The sequence below is a fragment of the Rattus norvegicus genome, chromosome 1 (genome assembly GCF_036323735.1).
Source record: "Rattus norvegicus strain BN/NHsdMcwi chromosome 1, GRCr8, whole genome shotgun sequence".
NCBI lineage: Eukaryota > Metazoa > Chordata > Mammalia > Rodentia > Muridae > Rattus > Rattus norvegicus.
In genome coordinates, this window is record NC_086019.1 from 37185140 (window position 1) to 37203966 (window position 18827).

Sequence of the window (18827 nt, forward strand, 5' to 3'; positions counted from 1 at the left end):
CTTGAAGGGGCTTGAGACCCCATATGAACAAAAATGCCAACCAACCAGAGCTTCAGGTGACTAAGTCACTACCCAAAGACTGACCCTGGGCTCCAACTGCATAGGTAACAATGAATAGCCTAGTAAGGGCACCAGTGGAAGGGGAATCCCTTCATCCTGCCAAGACTGAATCTCCAGTGAACGTGATGGTTGGGGGGAGGGCGGTAATGGGGGGAGGATGGGGAGTGGAACACCCATATAGAGTGGGAGGGGAAAGATGTTAGGGGGATGTTGGCCTGGAAACCAGGAAAGGGAATAACAGTTGAAATGTAAATAAAAAATACCCAATTTAATAAACATGGAGAAAAAAAAAGACTCTGGAAAGCGGGACCTAGTCAATGATATCAATCCTGTGTTTGCACGAAATACCAAAGCTCAAATTATCCCAGACTATGTAATTTCCTCAAAAGTCAACAATCAAGAATGAGAGGGAATGGCTAAAAAGAAGTATTAAGATCCACTGAATCATATAACAAGATCTTTGTTCACTGGGGCAAGTATTCATCATTCTAGTCTAGGTTTCTACTGCAATAATGAAGAGAGTTGAGGTTCTCTTCAGTTCTCTTTCTCTCTCTCATTCTGTGCACTCTCCACTAGCCGCTACCTCTACCCAAGTGTATTCATGATACTCTACTGTACTGGCTGGATTTCGTCACCCTGATGCAGACCTGAGAAGAGACTGCCTCAATCACACAGGCCTGAAGGCAAGTGTGGGGGAGGGGCGTTTTCTTGGTTAATGATTGGTGGGAGGAAGAGCAATTCACTATGGGTGATACCACCCTAGGATACCATCTCTGGCTGTGTAAGAAATCAGGCTGAGTAACACAGAGGAACCAAGCCAATAATAATGTTCCTCCATGGCTTCTGCTCCAGTTCCTGCCTCCTTCTAGGTTCCTATCTTGCTTTAGTTCCTGCCTTGGCTCCCCTAATACACTGTGTGACCCAGGACAGTAAACCAAATAAACCCAAGTCAGGTCAGTGTTCGTCCCTTCTGTGATTTGCTATATTCAATTGCTAAGGTTTCTTTTCATTTTTTTGAGACACAGTCGCATGTAGCTGAGGATATCCTTGAGTTTCTACTCCTCCTGCCTGCACCTCCCAAACACTGGGATGCCAGCTGTGATACTAAACCCTGTTTGTGTGGCACCAAGGTCAAAACTCTGGGCTTTGTGTCTGCAAGGCAAGTGTTCTACCAGCAGAGCTTCAACTCTTGCCCTCAGTTGGTACTTATAGAAATTAGGGTTGCAAATAAAACACACCACAGAAGACAAAACTCCAGGCTGATAAAATGACTCAGCAGGGAAAGCCACTTATCTAAAAAAGCTGAGAGCTATACCCAGAATCCACGTGGTAGTGGGAGAGCACAAACTCTGACAAACTGGATTCCCACCCAGACACCTCCCCACCAGCTGCCTCCAACCCCCAACTCCCACACAGTAATGTAATTTTAAAAACTGAAACCAATCAGTAAGAAGAGACCCTGGAGCCCCAGCCCATCCCACAGCAGGGGTATTGCAGCTGGGAAACCTCTTGAGTTTGGAAGTGGACAGCTTCAAAGCTTCAAAGAGTAGGAAAATACAAATCATGCAAGAGTGGAGCTAAATAAATGCCTTCTAATGAGACATAAATCAATATCCTGGCGTTTGCCACAGTGCCTGGTGGGAATCTAAACAGTTAATTTACCCTCCACACTGAGGTCATTTTGAATGCTCACACATAGAATTTGTCTCCTAGAAAGAAAAACTGTATCACAAAACAGAACAGCCATGCTGGCCTGCCTGTGACTAATCCTTTCCCAGGAACTACTCTCTTCTCTACCTGAATATGCATATGTTCCAGAAGAGGCCTGCAAACATGAATAATGTATGACCTCTGTTGGAGGAAGAAATTCCAGGACTAGGAAAATGTTCTTCTCCTTGGAGGGATACAACAAAGCATCCAGAGGGAGCTAGGATCATGATCCTGAGCTACTTTGTTTACAAATGTTGTCCTCAATGCTGGGCATGTGTGATGCAATGTTTCAACCCTTAAGACAATGATAATGACAGAATCTGGAGGAAAGAAGCCTAGGAGACAGTGTTAAGTATGGAAACACTGAATGGGAGGCAAAACCCATGCTGAAAGGGGAGGTAGCAGAGTTGTCACTCAGAGTAGTGGTAGGATAATTCTGACTTGCATTTTATGTTATTCCATTGTCTGTAGTTTGTCTCATTTTATTAAGCGTGAGGCACACCAAATCTGTCAATCACTCTGGTCATGTCTCACGCTGCTCCTTTCTGGCACACCCCTGTGTCTTAAAAATCGTAGTATTTCAAGCACTCAGCCCTCCTTCCAAGGGGCTCTAGGTACAACCTGGGGAGAGAGAGTCTTTAAGCTAGAGGGTAAGAGGTTAGAGGAGAAAGGATACAGGCCAACTGCCAAGTCTGTTCTAGAGTCTAGACTACACAGCGGGTGAGATGGAGACCAAGACCCTGTACGGATCACAGAACAGAAGGGGACACTTGTATGTAGAGCCCTTGGAAATAGGGCTGAGTGTTTTAAATACTATGATTTTTAAAGGCAGATCCCCTGGACACCAACAGCATCTGGGAAGGACCAAGAATCACAGAGTATTAGAATGAGAATTGGTACCTGCATAGCCATAACAAGCTGCTGTGCATGTGCATGTGTGTGCCTGTGTGTCTGTGCCTGTGTGTGTGTGCAAAAAGCATGTGAGGAGAAAGTTGTGTTTCCCTACAAGAGCCATAAAGGCCTTCATACACGTGCTCACACACATGCATGCGCATGCACATGCACGTACACACACACACACACACACACACACACACACACACACACGCACACACACACACAAACACACAAACACTGTCATCCATTCACTCCGGTTCTTCACTGTCTCCTTTGATGCTTTCCAGAAATATCAAAATTGCGGGAGAGTGGCAGAATGAACTGTAACTGGAGTGACTGATAAAATGAACCAAAATACAAACAACCAGGTATCATGAAATCCAAGTAAGAAACACCCTATCTACTCTGCATAAGAGATCACCCCTGTATCCATACTTCAGAGCTGTATTGACTATGGCTCGGCCATTTAACTCTGACATAAGCACCTTTCATAATTTCGGTAAGACTATTTGTAAAACTGGGAAGATAGTTATACTTACCGCCCATAAGTTGAGAGAGTTTTAATTAAGATAATATCTGCAAGTGTTTTATCACAATGCTCTGCAGATAAAGTGATCAGCAAATTTTTGCCCTGTCATTCTATCTGCGCACGATCTAGTTTTAGTTTGACTGAGAAGCAACTAAGGGAAGCCACAAAGTAACTCCTATGGGCTAAGCTGGTATTGCAGAATACAAAGACAAAAGAGCCCACCTGAAGTCAATAGTCTCATAGGAGCACCAATTGGACAGACACCTGCAGAATAGCCTACTGCAGCACTAGCAGAATAACCCACTGGGGAGACTAAGAAATGGATTTGTCTCTGGCAACGCTGTGGGTAAACCAATCAGCACGATTTCAGGTGATGATGCCAGGAGAAACCTGAGACGACTAAAAGCATCATCTACCTCCCCACCATTATAGTACTCATAATTTAATCCTTAACAATACCTGTTTGAAAGACTGAATCATGATGCCTCCTCTCTAGAAATCATTAACTTGAAAAGCTTCCACTGAGGCAGTTAGTTATGACTGGATATTTTTGTGTAGCCCCAAGAACAATGTTTTTCACAGCAAGCCCCAGTAGTTCTGCAAAAACATATAATCACTGCTGGTTCTGGTTTCTATGCCTGACAGATAGTGCAGGAAAAAGAAAGAATCTTTTACATCTTGGAGAGCCTGAAGCTCCAGAGGTCCAGCTTAGCTCTTGGTTTTGAACCAGCGCCTTTCTTAGAAGCCACCAAAGGTTATTATCAAATGGTTTCTGGCCACTAGAGACAGTGTCCCTCCTAATGTCCTTTCAGTGCATAGCACAGTCACACACTCCACATTACTCACGGGTAGAGATTCTTCACCGACTGCTCACTGTTAGTCAGGCTGAAATACAGGGCTTTTCTCTTCAGGTCATCTGCTGCCCCTTGGCAGAAGCCCACCTTAGCAGGAAGCTGCAGCTGGACACTGTAGGATTCTTTGGGGCGAGTTCCAAAAACTGAAGACCATTGGCAGGATAGAGAAAGAGGACATAGGAATCACATTCATCGGATGCCAGAACAGCCTGGAGAGTGTTCAGCTGTGGACAAAAAGGAATTGCAGACACCCTTAAACAAAGAAATAAACAAAAGAAGAAAATCAGAACACAGGTAAGGTGTTCCAACAAGGGGGCAGAGGCCAGATCCTTTTTAGGATTTCCCCATGTTGGTTTTGAACATAATCTCCTTTAGAATCCCCTCTTCAAATTACAAATATAATTTTGTAAACCATGTGTCATTTTTTTAAATCTTTTCTACCAATTCAGATCAATAGTTAAATAATGCATAAATGAAACACTGGTTTAAAATCTTTAGGATTGCAGGGAAGAGGATGAAGAAGAACTAACTAACACTAAGGATATTTGAAAAAGCCATATGAAGGGCCAGAGAGACGGACAGTTAAGGGCACAGGCTGCTCTTCCAGAGGTCCTGGGTTCAATTCCCAGCGCCTACTCACCCATGGTAACTCACCCCTGCTTGTAACTTCAGTTCCAGGACTTCTGACAGCCTCACACAGACATACAAGTAGGTAAAACATCCACGAACATTAAAATACAAAAGCCATATGAAAAGCTACCTGCCAACTTACAACGAACGTTTAAAGGGAATTGACTTATAAGGTGGGTAATTCTCCTTCCATTGGCTACAAGTTCTCAAAAAGGCCAGAGCCAGATGTAGGACACCTCGCTCTCAAGTTGTTGGTCGAGGATGTCACAGAGATGATACCAGAGTTGTCAATTCTCATTGCTCAGGGCTACCCATCAGAATGTGATGGTAAGATCCTATAGTTGATAACACCACACAAGTAGGTCAAAGAACTTGAAGAAATCTCACAGACCTGCCTGCACAGTACTTAGCAGGAAGCTTCCACCCTTGCTAGCTACCCTTTATGATGCTAGAAGATGCTATGCAGACTATTCTCACTCCACTGTGACTACTCAGGGCTATATAACAAAAGCCCTGGCAGGATGTCCTCATGGGTGTGCCATGAATGGCAGGAATGTTATGAGGATCATCAATCACTTTCTGGGTGGATTGAAGGTCTGCACTACAAGAGGAAACTTTTGCCTGGCATTGTAAATCTGGTCAAGAAACCATGGCGGAGAGGCTCATAAACCCGGGGAGTGAACCATAACTACTATTTTCTTAAATGGATATATACTATCAAACTATACCAGTTACAAGCTCATAGATTAACACAGCTCTCGGTGGTCATTGGGGGAGGATCTTCATACAGTGGATGGTAGTTAATACACATTCATAACTAGTCCGAACTCTCTGTGGAGAGCTCAGCCACAGATGCTCCCACCATATCAAGTTCCCTCAACGCTCAGGGAATATTGGAAAGAAAAGAGGTGGAAAGAGTTTAAGAGCCAAAGGTCGGAAGGAATTGGGTCAAAACAATGACATGTGCTCATGATATAGCCGTTGAACTCCCAAACTCAGTGCAGTTGGTGTCCAGCAGAAGAGCAAACCACTCAACATTCCAGCACGGATGTGGTAGGGCACTGAAGCCCCTGCCTGCAGCTGAGAAGATTCTGACAGTTGAGAACTGCTAGGGGAAGGTTTTCTTTAGGGGTGTGGTCCCTAGTGAGTGCACCATGCTGCAGTGGTGGCCCCTCACCCATGAGTAGGCTTCACTGTATTCAAGGGATTCTTAGAACAAATACAGGGGTGAAGTGGATATACTGAAATATACTGTATCAATGTATGAAATTCTCAACAAATAACATTAAAACACTGTATTTAAAAGTGTTAAGGTTGTAAGCTTCTCCAGTCCAAACTCTTTTGAGAGTTCTGGACAAGGAACAAAATTGACTTGCTCATTCCTGTACCCTCAGTTTTTATTTTGTGTCTCAACAGCTTTCACATCCATATATCATATTAGCATCCATGCATGCACCCACCCATGCATCCATCCATCTATGCATCCATCCATCCGTGCATTCAACCATCCATGCATCCATCCATTTATGCATCTATCTAGCAGGCATCCAGCAAGCCATGCATCCATCCATCTATGCATCCATCCATCCATCCATCCATCCATCCATCCATCCATCCATCCATCTATGCATCCAGTCAGCATGCATCCAGCCAGCCAGCTATGCATCCATCCATCCATGCATCCAACATCCATGCATCCAGCAAGACATGCATCCATCCATCTATGCATCCACCCATTGCCTACTGCAGGCAACACTCAGTCAGGAAGCAGCTGATCAAAAGTCATCCTTACTGATCTCACAGCCAAACTCCCTTTCCTCTTCAATCTCTTTACAACACGAGTTATCTTGTCACATTGCAGATGAAGAAAGAGACCCAGGGGCTTGCTTAAGGTCGGGCAATGATTAATGGTGGAAGCCAGGCAGACCCAACAGCTCATCCCCTGCAATAGACAGTCATCTGAACTCTAACAACCAAGCCATTCCAGGACACATGATCTGACCCAATCTCCCTTCCCTGGCTCAGCTCCACTAAGCCCTCCACACAGTGTTTAAGGGTCCCCACTCCTACTAAGTGCTTTGATGCTGTGTTCATATTTCCCTGCAGCAAGAAAATCCTAACCAGCAAGCACTGCCTCCTGGGGGTCGAGGACTGTGATTCCCTGTGGAACCCCTTCCATCCTTCAGCACCCACTTTGTTGGTTTTCCAGTATGTATTTGGCTCCTGTTGGTTGTCTGGTTTGGCTTTGGCCTCCACTCACTAAACCATCTGAATATTAATTCATCGGGGTTGGGTACCCGCTAAACCACATTATGTTTGATGCTGCAGTCAGGACAGAGCCAAAAAACTATGCCCCAAGAGCCTGAATTATAGGAGAGGAAAACAGCCAGGAGTGGAATTTTAGGAGAGTGACTGCGGACAGGCATGGTGGCAGAGGCCACAGAAAAAGGAGAGTGTCCAGGACATCAGAGTGGGAGTGGGGGTGGGGGAGCATCACAGTGGCAGCCAATGAATGAAGATAAACACTGTGGGAGCCAAAGCAGACCTAGATGAGAGTTGGAGTCTGAATTAACACCAGGGTGACTGTGGAATTACTCCATGATATTTCGTTTACTGAGTTTCAAAGGGACCTTTTCTGCCATTACCACCTTCTTCCACCAAAGAATTAGTTAAGGGATGCTCCACTGTCTTAGACGCTGTAGTTGGCTTCTCTCACTAGATCATATATGTTTTACAATTTAATAGGGAACTGGGGAGACATTTCTCTTACAAATACTCGCTTTATAAACAAGGTGGATGACAAGAAGGAAAAGAAATCACTTATTGGTATCATTACCTCTTCATTTTGCTAAACAAGACAAACTGACACAGCAAGAACCTCAAAACTGAATACAAGGAATGAATGTGTCCTTCTGTTCTTTTCTGTCTTGTTCTAGAACATCTCAAATGTCACTTTTACCTTTCTGACACATAATGCTAAAGTACAGCTTTGAGGTTTGGGTAATAAGACAAAGAAATGCAGATATTAATATGGTTTCAAGAAAAAAAAAACCCCTGTAGCTCCTCTGTATTCTCTAAATGGAAGAGTCTACTTACTTTCCTTGTTTTTCAAAAAAAAAAGTTCATGAATTCAGTCCCCACATTCTACATTTGTTGCAGCTGTCGTCCTCAATTATGTCATCAGCGGGACTTGACCCTAGCCCAGAAAGGTCAAAACCTCTAAGTTTCCAACTCAGGTACACGCAGAACATGCGTCATCCATCATCAGTCAGGGTAGGGCCAGAGGCTGCCAAAGAAAGTTCAAGTAGGAGATGAAAAGCCGAACTAATAATCCCATCCTTAAATAACCAATTGTGGAGGCTCCTGATACGATGGCCACAATCAACATCACAAGATAAGGGAGAACCAAGGTTCTAAATTTAGAGAAATTCCCTATGATAAGGGCTGTCTACATGTGGAGATCAGAAGGCAGTGGGGAGGATCTGGGAAGAAGTGAGGAGGCTGTGATGGGACAGCCTGACTTTTAACCTGGAGACGTGCACATGTAGTGCCTTACTTGTTCTATGTCATTTCTGTGTCACCTTTTGGCGAAGCAGTCACTTCAGATGGCAAGTTTTTCATTTCCTCATCTCCACTAAAACAGGCAAATAACTTCCTTTTAATATAGTTTATGATCCCAAAGTACATTCCGGAAGAGTTGACCTGCTTGAAATCTGCCACACATGAACCCCTTGTCAGGGCTACAGACTTCCACACAGAATCGCTAAGAGGTCACTTTATAGACCCTGAAGAGCCCCTCCTTAGAGACATGTTCTGTCTGACTCTTTTCCAAAGGGAAAGGCCCTCACATTTCCAGATACAAGTTTTCCAAGAGTCCTCCACACAGGTTCTGAAGGTAAGCCCTCAGCTGCACTGCCAAAACCTGTACAAGAGTCATGGCCTCCCAACTTCCCCAAAGAGAAAGAGAGAGTGCCAGCTAGGAGAGGAGCTCGCCACAGGGTGGGGAGCAGTGCAAAGAGGATCAGGTCAGAGTTGCCCAGCTGCAAGGTCTCCAGTTTCCTGTTCAGAGAGAAAACCAGAAGGCTTCTCAAACATACCATCCAACAAGGGTAAAACATCAACCAGCAGAATGTCATCTTTACAACAAGGGATTTGTCTATCCAGCCTTACCAAAATGATAACAAAATAAGAAATGAGGTGATTCCTTCCTGGGGGACAAAGTTCAATGCTCAGTCTTCCTTAAGGACACATTCTCTGGAGGTATAAGGCCACTGATTCTGGCCTCCGATGTTTGGTGTGAACACCAACCACCACTTTGTATGTTATTTTTTCCCCATTCCCATGGGGACACTGATGTGCTTAGGGTGTTCCAAATTCACCCCGCCCGGTACTGCAGAGTCAAGAGAATGCCTAATGCTTTCATGATGGCATAGTGTATCCTCCTTCATATGTAGTCTTCAAGGACACCTAAGCAGTTTTCTTCAACCCATTTTCATATATCTAGTTATTCTCTATCCTCTCTGTCTTCACTGACATGTGGTAAATTACACACATACCCTTTCTGTGGACTCTAGCTCCATTAATTAAAAGCTCCAGCTAAATCCAAAGTTCTTGATCAACAACCGTCACCTCTGCACCAACTCAACACCCACCATTCCATGTTAAAGCGTCCAGGGACCAGCTGTGATGCATACTATTAGCTGTCAATCTGACGGTATCTACAACCATCCAGGAAATAGTCACCAGGCATGTCTCTGATAAAGTATCTTGATTAGATTAATTAAGAAGGGAAGACCCACCCTAAATATAGACACCACCATTCCCTGGGCTCAGGCTTGCACTGCATACAAAGAAAAAAGGAAGCTTAGAAACAACACCCATCTTTCTCTGCTTCCTGACCACAGATACAATGTTTCCATCCTTTTCTAAAGCAACCTCCATGCTCCCATCCTTCTCCCAGGATGCAGCCCAGACTAAGGAAAGCTCTCCTACCACTCACACTCAGTTCCCATTCCTGTGGTCCTTCCAACCCAAATGAAATTCCTCATCAACAAAAACCTTCAACATACTATCTAACTGAGTTCTAGATAATACCCTCCTCCCCAGTGAGAACACAACAGCCTTCCCCTGACACCAAAAACACACAGAGCAACAACGAAACAACAACAACAACAACAACAACAACAACAAAAAACAACAAAAAAACAAAAAACAAAACAAAAAAAATACGGTACTCATCATTACTCAGATCTTCCGGCCATAACCTCTTTGCTCTATGAAGTGACAGTTTAAGAAATCTCAGATTAACTAAATGAACAAACACTTTATTTGTTCATTTTTTTAATGTAGTTGCACCATGCCATTCTTGCATGCCAGGTAGAACACTCTGTCATACCCAATGTGAACATCCTGGAGGGAATGAAGAGAGCAGAAACATTTCACACTGTAAAGATATTATTCCTCTGATGTCATTTCCAGTGCCTAATATTGATATTACCATACCAGATGTAAGAAAACTATGTAGAGATCACAGAATCTTCCAGGCAAAGGAGATTGGTGTGTGCCAAAATCTACCTCAAATATAAAAAAAAAAAATCTATCAAAGCAAGAGTTCAATCCAGGGCCTTCAAAGTATTCAGAAGGGCCCTCCACAGCAGTAATTGAAAACACATCCTGTGCTCAAAACCTCCTCGAATGGAACAAGTCCTGAAGCCCATTCAGCCTATGGCAATATCTGAAGAACAATATGGATGTTTGGAAAAGTTAAAAGACAAGAAAGCCACAGAATTTTCCCCACCAAATTCCCCTACAGAAAGATAAGAAAAACAAAGGGGAAAAACCCAAAACAGTAATTTGGAAAGCCCTCCATTTGAAAAGTACTTATAGAGAGGGCCAGAGAAGGCTCAAAAGGTAAATAAATCCCTTGCCTTGAAATCCGAGTTCAGTTCCAGGAACCCATGTAAAAGGAGAGAACTGGTACCGGGAGGATCTCCTCCCAATCTCTGCATGTGCACACATAAATCATACAAAACCACATACCATACATGTCCTACACACAGACCATACACACACCCCACATATATATCATGTACACCCATGTGGCCTCAATGCAGTATGCACATACCGTACAAACACCACAAACTCACACACAACCTGCACACACCATATGCATATAAACACACCATACAGACACACACAAGCACACACATCATGCACATAAACGCATCATACACATAAACCATACATAGATAACACATCACACACACATATACAAACACACACATAATGTACAAATGCAGACATACATACACATCATGAACATGCAGACACACAATTTCATATACAGCATAAACAGATTATTTACATACACACACAATACATAGACATACATATTCACATGTAGCACATAAACATATACATACACATACATGCACACACACACACAGAGAATAACATGAAATAAAAAAACCAAGTCCTTACATGAAGGAGTTCTACCACAAGATCGTTACATGGCAGGAACAACACATTGCCTTGGTTAATTCTCATGACAACCCTAAGAAGTCAGCACTACCATGTCAATCTACAGCTTAGAAAATGAAGACTGAGGGCTTGTGTCTTCCAAGACCACTGCTGCAAGTGTTTTCTGCCTTGTGCCTGACTACACAAGTACCTGCAAGGTGTCATGAAAGAATTACTGTGCCTATGGGTGTTGCTCATTCATGAAGGACTTACTTAGCTAACCTTCATGAGGACTTGTGTTCAAGTCCCAGAACTGCAAAATTGAAGGAAGAGCTGGGAAAATGGCTCAGTGTGAGGAGTTGCTATTCAAGCATGAGGACCTAAGTTTGATCCCTAGAATACACACTGAACAAAAACAGTCATGGTGTCTGTCAGTCCCAGATCTGTAGTCCCACAGGAAGGAAGGGCAGCTCCTCGAGCCTCGTCACCCAGCAATCAATCCTAGATTAGCTGCTGAGTACTGGGTCAGAGGGAGGTGTGCCTGAAAATGATTTGAAAGGGAGCTGGATAGAGTGCTCAGCAGGTTAAAGGCGCTTACCTCAGAAGCCTGATAACCAGAGTTCAATTCCCAGACCCCATGAAGGAGAATTAGCAGAGAGCTGACTCTGAAGTTGTGCTGTGACTACCACAGTGTCAAAGCATGCACATGTAGGCAGAACAAATAAATAATTTTTAAAAGGTGGAGAGTGCCTAAGGAATGACACTCAAAGTTCTTCTCTGGTCTGCACACACATGCATCTCCACAAAATGTGAGCCATGCATGAATGTCTGTGTGTGCCTGCACGTGCGCCCACATGCGCAGGCATACACACAGACACAGGTACAGCATGCACGGACACCAAAAGGAAACTGTCAAAGACCGTTTCTAATGAAATATTGCTAATGAAATGAGAATCCTAAGTAGTAAACTCATCTCTCTGGGGCTGTAACCTTCATGTCAAATAAACACTAAAACACTTGGCACCCACTGCAGCCTCAAGACCCCGGAGCCTCAGTGCAAATGCTTCCTGCTCTAAATTTTGTTTTTGTTTGTTTGTTTTTTCTGTTGCAAGAGGCTAGCTAATTCAGCTGAATTTTCCTTGGGAGCAGCAGAGCAGTAATTTCAAAGTGAGGTTATCATCAGAAGCATCCTTCACAGAAACTTCACTCCAGTTCACACTTCCTTTGAATATGGCTCCAAGAACTGTCCTAGCACCAAAGCCGCAATGAACACTAAAACACTAACCTTATTTATTAGATGTCTTCAGAAAAAGCGCAGCGATTGTTACTGTAACTACTTATATGATTCGTGTACAGAAAATGGGTCTTGCATGAAAAGTGTAAGAAAGGGGAAAAGTATGTCTTCTAAGGTGACTTTGCCTCACTTAAGGCAGATTTGGAAATTATTTTTTCTTCTGTGATATAAACAGTAATTACTGTACTTATCCTGTGGGACTGTGTTGAGAAGACAGTATAAAACAGTCCTGCAGGAAGGTAAGGAGAGGTGGGGCAGAGGGATGGCTCCCTGGTTGAGATAGATCATTGGCTCTTCCTCCAGAGGACCTATGTTCATTTCCCAGCACTCACATGACAGCTCACAACTGTAGGTAATCCGGTCCAGGGTATTCCACGGGAACTGCATGCAACAGTGTGTAGGCATATGACCCATGTGCATAAACACAATTTTAAAAATTTAAAGAGAAGTCTGATGGTGTGAACAAACAGACTATTTAACAGTTGTCTAAGTAGTTTGCCCTTCGACCCTTACTAAGTTCACCAGAAAGACTGTGGCTCAGCCTGCACTCTGGGTTCAGTTCCCATCAAATGGGTAGGTTGTAATGCTGCACAACCACTATCTCAGCACAGGTCAGTCAGGTCAAAGGATCAGAGATTCAAGATCATCCTCCATTATGAGGTTTGAGGCCAATCTGAGATGCATGGCGGGAGTGGGGGGATCAAAAGCAAAACAAAAGGAACAACATAAACGTCAGACTCCCCCAACTTCAAATCGTTCAAGGCTGCCTACTTCCAGGAACCAATTGCAGTCCTCAGAGGGGACAACGTCTGTACCCTTGAGTGCTCCTGCATCAGATCCCAACACGCTGCTCTTCTGAAAGACACTGTGTCTGCCCTGCCCCTAGTACATTAACCTCTAGTGCACAGGCTGATACATGCTCTACCTTCTATCCTGGAGATATTGCTTGCTCACTGAAACCTACCCAAATGGAATCCCTGAATCAGGATGGGTTAGGAGGAAGCTCTAGCTGGAGAGTCTACCATATTACCACAACAAAATGTTATCAATGGTGTTCCTACTAAATGTAAGAGAGGCCTTTCAGAGTAAGAGCATTCTGCTTAGAGTCTATGTCTATTTCAGTGCCGATATAAGGAAACTGTGTAAAAATAGTTTCTGAATTAACATACCGACTATGTTTAGATAGAGATTATATATGATATATATGACTCTCTGCATATATAACCCTACGCCTAACCCTAACCCCTAGCTCCTAACCCTAACCCTGTGACATAAAGTTTTTTTTAACATTACAGGAGAAGCTGGGAAGGCAGCACACCCTATGAAGTGCTTGCTGTGCATGCATGAAGTCCTGAATTGAATGGCAGCACCCAGATGAAAAGCAGGTCGTGGCAGCACACTTATAATCTCTGCTCTGCTGATGTAGATCGCTCCTGAGAGACACAGCCAGAATACAGCAAATATAGAGGCGAATGCCAGCAGCAAACCACTGAACTGAGAATAGGTCCCCTATTGAAGGAATCAGAGAAAGAACTGGAAGAGCTTGAAGGGGCTCGAGACCCCAAAAGTACAACAATGCCAAGCAACCAGAGCTTCCAGGGACTAAGCCACTACCTAAAGACTATACATGGACTGACCCTGGACTCTGACCCCATAGGTAGCAATGAATATCCTAGTAAGAGCACCAGTGGAAGGGGAAGCCCTGGGTCCTGCTAAGACTGAACCCACAGTGAACTAGTCTATGGGGGGAGGGCGGCAATGGGGGGAGGGTTGGGAGGGGAACACCCATAAGGAAGGGGAGGGGGGAGGGGGATGTTTGCCCGGAAACCGGGAAAGGGAATAACACTTGAAATGTATATAAGAAATACTCAAGTTAATAAAAAAAAAAAATAAATAAATAAAAGGGGAACAAGAATACCCTTGGCAGGGAAGAGAGAGGCAAAGATTAAAACAGAGACTGAAGGAACACCCATTCAGAGCCTGCCCCACATGTGGCCCATACATATACAGCCACCCAATTAGACAAGATGGATGAAGCAAAGAAGTGCAGGCCGACAGGAGCCGGATGTAGATCGCTCCTGAGAGACACAGCCAGAATACAGCAAATACAGAGGCGAATACCAGCAGCATACCACTGAACTGAGAATAGAACCCCCGTTGAAGGAATCAGAGAAAGAACTGGAAGAGCTTGAAGGGGCTCCAGACCCCATATGTACAACAATGCCAAGCAACCAGAGCTTCCAGGGACTAAGCCACTAACTAAAGACTATACATGGACTGACCCTGGACTCTGACCTCATAGGTAGCAATGAATATCCTAGTAAGAGCACCAGTGGAAGGGGAAGCCCTGGGTCCTGCTAAGACTCTCCCCAGTGAACTAGACTGGTGGGGGGAGGGCGGCAATGGGGGGAGGGTTGGGAGGGGAACACCCATAAGGAAGGGGAGGGGGGAGGGGGATGTTTGCCCGGATACCGGGAAAGGGAATAACACTCGAAATGTATATAAGAAATACTCAAGTTAATAAAAAAAAAAAGAAAAAAAAAAAAAAATAATCTCTGCTCTGGAGAGAAAAACAAGCAGATCCCTAGGGCTCACTGGCCAGCAAGCCTAGCCTAACTGGGGAGCCCCAGGTCCCAGAGAGACCCTGAGTAGAAAGACAACATGGCTCTCAAGCAAAGACATTTAAAATTGACCTCTGGTTCACACATGCATATGCACACATGTGCATGCACACCCACACTCTCACCCATAAATGAAAAATTTTTAAAAAAGACCGTAAGAAAATAGAAATATTAGAATTGGCGACCTAGTTGCTTGTATTAGAAAAGTTTATTTTTTTTCACTATAAGCTTGTTATACATGATATTAGATAAACGTTTTAAAAAGAATATATGAATGAATGACTGAGCGAATGAAACTTAACAGTGGGGACTGTCTTCTCTAGCCCTCTAGCTGGCTGGCCTGCCCCAAGGAGGCAGTGTTTGAGTTGAAGGTATTCTGTTGAACTGTAATTGAGATGTCAAACCCAAGGCAATACAAGGCTAGTCAGTAAACAAAACTGGATGTTAACCTGTCAAGTAAAAAACTGTAGCTCCAAACAAAGTTTATTTCTCCGTCTCTGCTGGTGCAGGCTTTAGGAAAACATGTCTCTTCCTTTAAGTTCACAGAACAAACACAGCCACTGTCAGTGACAGGAACAATGGGCAAGCTCTTAGGGAAGACATCATTTCTGTAGTTCAGAGGCTCTAGGGGAGTTAAAGCAAACAGATTTGCTCCAGGTCTATGGCATTTTACACCCAGGTGGAATTTCACAAGAGGACTCTGTCTCTACCTACACCGGGAATGAGGCCATTTACCCTCACCCACCCATACCCATTTCACATGTTGCCAAGACCAAAGCCAGAGCAGAGTTGGTGTTTTCTCCAGGGAGACTGCAAAGCAGGCTCCTGCAGACAGAAGTATGTAAACTGTTACAAAGGCAATGTGGAGAAAGCTATAAGGAACTTACTAAGAAGTTCATGGCATGCTTGCTCACTTTCCTGTGATGTCAGCTAAGGCTGTGCAGTGTTTTGACACTTTAAAAAGTGTTGGCTTTGAAGAGGTGGCTCAGCAGTTAGGAGCACCTTGTAGTCCTTTCAGCATGCTAGCTCAAATCTCTGTATCCATTGTCAGTCAAGCAGTTCACAACTGCCTGTATGTAACAACTCCAGCTTCAGGGGGCCCAAGCCCTCTTCTGGCCCTACCAACACAAGCAGACACAGAGAAAGACAAACACACACACACACACACACACACACACACACACACACACGAATAAAAAAACCTTATAAAGCATTTTATAGTATTGATTATAGTAAAAACGTCACGGGAGCAACTTAATGACCACTAGGAAGGGTGAGATTTTATATGGTTGTAATAAATGTTACAGAAATACACTGACCAGAGCATACTATACAGCAGAACAAGCAAGTGAAACAGTAATATGGGCACTGTGGGCCCACTGTTGTCAACGGCAACAATATGCTAAAGAAATAACTAGAAATGTACACACGAACCTACATGTTATTTTTGGTTTCTCCAGACAGGGTTTCTCTGTATTCTGTCCTGGAACTCACTTTGTAGACCAGGCTCGCCTAGAACTCACAGAGATCTGTTTGCCTCTCTGACTCTGCTGGGAATGAAGGGGAGTGACACCACACCCAGCTCATACAAAAAAAAAGAAAAAAAAAAAAGGTGTTCCTTTTTAAATTTCCCAAATTTTTACTTTTTTCGATGAATATATTATTAGAAATATTTGTGTACTTATAACTTATAGGTGATTCCAGAAAACAGAAAAAACCCTGTAAAGTGCCTTAAGTTCCCTCAGGGTCTTTGGTATCTGCACCTTACTCCCTCATTTTACTAAGCGATTTTCTTAGTGTTGAGGAGCGGAATCAAGGGAATGTCTCCTAGCCAATGCCTTAATTTCCGGTTCAAGCCCAACCCTCCTGTTTATTCAGCTGCAGAGTACCCCTCACTTACCTCTCCAGACCACGCAACCCCAAGCCTGTCCTCCTCCTAAGGGCCCACTTGCTCCCAGGTGGCCAGGAAGAAGTGGGTAGGGGAGAAGCTGGACCCGGTCAGCGGGAGGCCTGTGCACAGGTAGCAAGCAGCCAGACTCAGCCCAGCCCAGGAGGTGTCCTCCATACAGGATCCGGCCACTGCTGTGACTCGAGTGGATGTCAGCCAGGAATGGGGCGATGGCTGGGAAGTCAGTAGGAAAATCATCAACGACATATTAAGTCTCCCTGGGTAAGTCCTGGGTGGAGATGATGCCATTGGTGCCCACCTACAATAAGACCACAGGGCGGTGAGACAGTTCAGCAGGTAAGGGCACTCTGCAGTCAAACCTGAGGACTTGAGTTTTAGGACCTGACAGAAGGTGGGATAAAAAAAAAACCTGGTTGTTCTCTGCTCTTCACACGCATGAGGTGGCACGTGAATCCCGCCCCACATAAACGTTTTTAAAAGGGCAAAACAGTGGTCGCTCAAGTCCCAAGGGCAACCCCCAGTCGAACGCACCTACGGTCCGAGTTCTACTCGAGTCAAGAAGACTCCCTCCTCTTTGCAGGTTGAGATACATCCAGGGTAACAAACTCAACTTTGGCGACAGTCCTCAAGTGCACTGCGACCCACAGGTGTGGCCGCTCTCGAACCCGCTCATCTTTCTCCACCACTGCACACCGTGGGCGCCGTGTCCTTAATTAGATTGCTATGCCTGCATGCACAGCCTCCCACCGCCCCTAAACGCAAATCGCACCAGCCACCTCAACTTCATCTTCCTGCTTGGGAAGTCGAAGTAGAGGGGGACGGTTCCAGCTCTCCCTTGAAATGATCCTTATTCCTCCACAGTAGGGATCAAGAAGCTGCAGCGCCGCTGCTAAGCCTGGTCCCCAGCGGCGATGACAGTTAAACATGGAGGTTAGTTGCTCCACACCCTGGGAAGAAACTACGACCCCACATCAAGCCGCGCACCTCTGGGAGCTGAACTTACGTAGAGGTTGCTGAACTGGACACCGCAGAAGCGTAGAGGTACTGCTAGCTTCATAGCCGCAGAGCTTTCATCGTCGCCCTCCCGCGGCAGCCGGTCTCCCCACGATTCCCCTTAAGGAAAGAGCTCTTCAGGACTCAGAGCCCAAGGCTCCGGACAGCAGCACCAGCACCAGGAGCAGCGATAGCGGTGATGGCGGTGCCAGACGCCGGACTGTCAGGTCCCAAGACGTGCTCACTCCTCCCTGGCTCTGCCCTCCACACCTCGAGTCTCTGCAGGCCACAGTGCCCGCCAGACGCTCACGCAGACCTTCGGTCCGCAATGCGGGCCCAACCACCGCACTGATTGGCTACAGCTCTCGGCCACTGACCAATCAGCGAGTCTGAGAAAGTTTGCCAGTGGCCACTAAAACTGGTTCTCATTAGGTTTTCTAAGACTGCTGTAGTTTGGTGGAGCAGCCAGCCTGGGAAGGTGAGACTGTTGGCCGGATCTGGTCTGGGCTGTTCCAACTACTCCTGGGCTACCCACAACTCTCCAGTATGGGTTATGGCTCTGCAGGAGGTGACCTCATGGGCTGGAGGGACACTAGGCACGGGCAGCTGTAGGCTGTAAGCGACTGTGCACGCTAGGTTGGCAGAGCGAGGGAGGGTAATGAGATTACACACTGGAGTGTGCTCCCTGCCCTGGCGTCCTGTCCCGGGTACCCCGCTTGCAAGAGGCCAGGCCCTCTGATAGATTCAAAGGACCTTCATCTCTATCCTGGGACTGCTCCGCCCCACCCACATTTCCTGCTGAGAAGCATGGCTTTGTGAAAGGCTGACTCCCAAGTTCTATCCCCAATCACTGGCTAACCTTTGGGAGGAC

The 18827-nt window shown here is 45.1% G+C and overlaps 1 long non-coding RNA gene across 14 annotated transcripts in view; it reads right to left on the minus strand.

Moving 5' to 3' along the window:
- LOC120093155 (uncharacterized) overlaps positions 1-18302 on the minus strand; it is a 102709-nt gene extending 84407 nt beyond the window's left edge. For 6 of the 14 annotated variants that reach the window (XR_010058913.1, XR_010058916.1, XR_010058912.1 and 3 more), the window contains exons 1-3: positions 17967-18301; positions 16955-17261; positions 4043-4274 (exon numbers count right to left, since the gene is read on the minus strand). This is a non-coding gene — a long non-coding RNA (uncharacterized LOC120093155). Of the gene's footprint in view, positions 1-4042; positions 4303-16954; positions 17262-17966 lie in introns of all 14 variants that reach the window. The other 8 variants (XR_005497929.2, XR_005497923.2, XR_005497921.2 and 5 more) reach the window with 4 other exon arrangements.
- Between the last annotated feature and the right edge of the window lie 525 nt (positions 18303-18827).